General features: G+C 38.8%; 1 non-coding gene across 1 annotated transcript; it reads right to left on the bottom strand.

The window, feature by feature from the left end:
• Positions 1-1,517: 1,517 nt before the first annotated feature.
• Positions 1,518-1,624, bottom strand: LOC145090925 (small nucleolar RNA R71). The gene has a single exon (XR_013701846.1). It is a non-coding gene; the product is annotated as a small nucleolar RNA R71 (small nucleolar RNA).
• Between the last annotated feature and the right edge of the window lie 3,295 nt (positions 1,625-4,919).

Raw genomic sequence — 4,919 nt, 5'->3', positions numbered from 1 at the left:
GATTAAAACCTAGGATTAAGTAGAAATGTGAGTCAAAAAGTATAGGAGCCAATATATGACGATAAATCATATATAAAATTGAATCAATAAATTTAATTGGTCAATTAATTATAAGTTTAAGCAAATCGAACTGAACACTAGTGAACTTGTAAGTTTGTCCGCTTGATCACAGAATAAATAAGCTATTTTGCTAAAGGATTAAATTGGTGAATACCAATTTGGTCATCTTAGGTATCGGTAGCCAAAGAAACTAAATCCATTGCACTTCTATGAAACAACCATAATAACAACAAATCTGAAGCTGAACGAAAGTCTCTTTCTCACCTTTGTAATTCATACTTGGTACTTGCCTAGTTTTAGTGCTAGTTTTATTAAGTGGATTTTTGAGTTAGTTTAGTAAATCAAGTATCTAGTCTTTCAAAACTAGGAAAACAACCCCTCTTTTAATTTAATTATTAATTAGTCAATAGTAAAATAAAGCAATCTAAACACCGTTCCTTGTGTTCGACACTCATTCTTACCATTGCTATACAATTGCACGATTAGGTACACTGCCTAGTGTGTCTAACAGTCTAGTAAAGTAAATTACTTTTATAAATTAACATGAATAAAATATAAACATATTAAATTACACATCAAGTTTTTAGCTCCGTTGTCGGGGAACGGTTCAGTTTTAATTACTTTATATTGCTATTTTTAGGACTATTTTCTGTTAGAGTTTAGTTTTTATTTTAGTATTTTTCGTATTTTAGGTTTACCACGTCGTTGTATTGCTACTGTAGGAATTTTATTTTTCGTTTTTTTTCTTTTACGTGTTTTCTTTGTTTATTTGCAGATCGTTTATGACCAGAAGAGGAAATACACCTTTGATCCCACCACTTGAAGACCCGGAAGCTACTTTAACGAAGAACAAAGGCAAAACCGTTGGAGAAACCGCAACATCGAAGAACTCACCTTTGAAGAATCTCAAAGCTGTATTTACCAAGAAAAAGAGCAGTAAATCAAGAGGATCCAACATCTCTTTGGCGGACGAAGACCCGAAGAAGGAGAACTCCGAATACGAAACAGAAGAAGACGAAAAAGATCTTACATTTGATAACGAAAGTGACCTAGAAGACAAACCTGACAACACCATGGATAACATTGACAAAGTTCCCATGGGCGAGTGGAAGAAGAAGATGTGTGAAGATACCGGCCCAGGACTCGTGCAACCCGCGATTCCGTCAAATTCCAACTTCGAGCTTAAGGGCCACATACTTGCACAACTTAAGGAACTCCCATTATATGATAAGTATCTCGAAGATGCGTACAAACATCTAGAAGAGGTCAACGACATAGCCGACTACTTCAATGCTCTAAATGTGGCTAGCGAAACTGTATTGCTTCGTATGTTACCCATTACATTCAAGGGGGCCGCGAGAGATTGACTAAAATCACTTCCTCCCGGATCCATTACTACTTGGGCCAAGATGAAAGAAGAATTCATTGATCAGTTCTGCCCACCCTCAAAGATAGCGAAGTTGAAGAAAGCCATAGCCAACTTTGAGCAACAACCTTGAGAGTCACTTTATGAGGCATGGGAAAGATACAAGAGTTTGTTGAGGAACTGCCCAAATCATGATCTGAACAGTCAACAAGAAGTCTCCATTTTCTATGATGGAGTAAATGTGACAACTAGGAAGCTCCTTGATTCTAAAGGACTACTCACAAAGAAGACACCCCTGGTGATAAAACAGCTAATTGAAGAATTCTTTAAACACTCTAGAGAATATCATAATCCAAGGAATGAATTAGAAAAGGGATCGGTTAATGCTGCTTCGGAGGATATGGCGGCAGTTCTGGCAATGTTGCACAACATGGATAGGTGAATGACTAAGATGCATCAAACAATCCATGCTATTCGGGTTGGGTGTGAAAGTTGTAACGGACATCATTTGACTAGAGATTGTGACCTTGATGAAGATGGACACCGGAAGGTTCAAGCTTTCTACTTGAGCAGTGATCGTTTTGACGACAATTGGAGAAAACCCAAGAAAAATTGGATACGTTATGAAGAATACAAAAAGGCTGAGGAAGAGAGATATGAACAAAAAGGAAGAGGGTTTTACCAAAAAGAGGAACCACAAGCTGAAAAGAAATATGACTTGGAATGTATGATTACCCAATTTATAGCCGCTTCCGAAAAAAGGCACGAAGGAGATGAAGCAGCGATAAAAGAACAACAAGTATTCATTAAGGAAAAACAAGAGACATTGAGAAATACACAAGCACTGGTTAGAAATCAACAAGCTTCAATCCTCACTATAGAGAATCAACTCGGGCAACGAGCAAGCCAATTCAATGAAAGATCACCGTGAGGACTTCAGGTTAATAACGAACAAAACTCGAGAGGAGCTCACATTTAAGCCATCACCACTAGAAGCAGGAAAATTATCACTCACTTAACCTCTATTGACAGAAACAAACTAGAAGCGGAACATGAAGGACAAGAAGAAAATAAAGAAAACGAGTCTGGGCAATCACCACGACATGGTGAATCTACCACGGCGTGGCAAGACACTGAGAAGAAAAATACCAAACCAGTGAAGCCATATCGTCCACCACTTCCCTTCCCAAGCAGAGCAATTAAAGAGAAGCATGCTGAAGACTACCGGTGGTTCTTAGATCACATAAAATCTCTTAAAATCAAAATTCCATTCCTTGAGGCTTTAGATGAAATTCCTAAATACGCCAAATTTCTCAAGGAATTATTAACAAACCGCAAGAAGATGGAGGAGCTATCTAAGGTAGTGTTGAATGAAACTTGTTCTGCTGCTATGTTAAACATACTACCAAAGAAGATGGGGGATCCAGGAAGTATAACCTTGCCATGCTAATTTGGAAATATTGCAACTAGTCATGCCCTACCTAACTCGGGAGCAAGTGTTAACTTAATGCCCAATTCATTTTTCAAGATGCTCGACCTTCCCGAACCAAGACCGGTCCGCATGGTTATTTATTTGGCCAATAAAACTATGACATTTCCAAGGGGTATTTAGGAGGACTTGCTAGTGAAAGTTGACAAGTTCGTTTTCCCCGTGGATATTATTGTTTTGGATATGGAGGAAGATGAGCAAGTCCCGATCATTCTTGGAAGGCCATTCTTGAGCACCGCCCGAGCTTTATTTGATATAAGGGAATCCAAGCTTACGTTATGTGTTGGATGAAGTACTGGAAAAAGAGCTAGCGGGTTGGAAAGAAAAAGAAAATGAGGGATTTATGGTGCTTGATGAAGGAAATTTTGATCCCGGACTCGACCTACAAGAATTGGAGAAGTTATTGGAAGAAGGCGAGTACAATGAAGCAATACAAGAGACAGAAGAGGCAACACGACGTGGTGAGGATTCCACGACGTGGCAAAGTTTTTATTCGCGATCTGGAATTAAAAAACCTGACACCACAACATGGCAGGATCACCACGTCATGTTGGTTGACACAAAATATAAACTCGAGCTGAAAGCCCTTCCCAAACACCTGAAGTATGCATTCTTAGAAGAAGAACAACAAAAGCCAGTAATCATTGCTTCTGACCTATCAAAACACGAGAAAGAAAGCCTAGTTAAAGTTCTAAAGAAGACACAAAGTGCCATTTCATTAAAGATCACTAATATCAAGGGGATTAGTCCAGCCTATTGTTCTCATAAGATCATTTTAGACAAAGGAGCTCAACCCATAGTACAACGCCAAAGAAGACTCAACCCAAACATGCAAGAAGTAGTTAAAAAAGAGGTGGTGAAACTATTAGATGCTAGTATCATTTACTCAATATCTGATAGCACGTGGGTGAGTCCAGTACATGTTGTGCCAAAGAAAGGAGGAATGACAGTGGTTACCAATGAAGCTAACGAGTTGATCCCAACAAGGACAGTTACCGGGTGGCGCATTTGTATTGACTATCGAAGGCTTAATGATGCAACATGAAAGGGTCATTTTCGGCTACCATTCATCGATCAAATCCTCGAGAGGTTGTCCGGTCATCTTTCTTATTGTTACCTTGATGTTTTCTCGGGGTACTTTCAAATTCCGATTGACCCACAAGATCAAGAGAATACCACTTTTACATGCCAAAGTGGAACATTTGCCTATAGATGCATGCCTTTTGGGTTATGCAATGTACCAGCCACTTTCCAAAGGTTCATGATGGCTATCTTTCATGATATGATCGAGAAGTTAATGGAGGTTTTCATTGATGACTTCTCGGTTTTCGAGTCCTCTTTTGAAGATTATTTGTCCAACTTGGATCTAATGCTAGCAAGATGTGACAAGACCAACCTTGTTCACAATTGGGAGAAGTGTTATTTTATGGTGAAGGAAGGAATTGTGTTAGGTCACAAGGTCTCAAGGATGGGGTAGAGGTGGATAGAGCGAAGGTTGATACTATAGCCAAATTACCACCTCCAACAAATGTCAAGGGGGTAAGAAGCTCTCTAGGCCATGTGGGATTTTATGGGTGCTTTATTAAATACTTTTCGAAGATCACAAGGCCCTTGACTCAACTTATTTTAAAGGATGCCCTATTCAACTTTTCTAAAGAATGTCATGATGCATTTCATTTGTTGAAGGAAAAGTTGACTACTACACCTATTATGATAGCTCTAGATTGGAGTCTTCCTTTTGAGCTTATGTGTCATGCTAGTGACTTTGCGGTGGGAGCTTTTTTGGGACAAAGAATTGACAAGAATTTTCAACCTATCTACTATGCAAGTAAGACCTTGAACCCGGCAAAAGAGAACTACACTACTACAGAAAAGGAGCTACTACGAGTGGTTTTTGCATTTGATAAATTTCGCTCATATTTGCTTTTGTCAAAAAGCATAGCTTTTACAGACCATTCTGCCCTTAAGTATCTTTTTGCTAAAAAAGATGCTAAGCCAAGGTTG

Source organism: Lactuca serriola, chromosome 2, assembly GCF_051521515.1.
Source record: "Lactuca serriola cultivar US96UC23 chromosome 2, Lser_US96UC23_V15, whole genome shotgun sequence".
NCBI lineage: Eukaryota > Viridiplantae > Streptophyta > Magnoliopsida > Asterales > Asteraceae > Lactuca > Lactuca serriola.
Note: the sequence above shows the minus strand (reverse complement) of the source record. Positions and strands in the feature narration are given on the sequence as shown.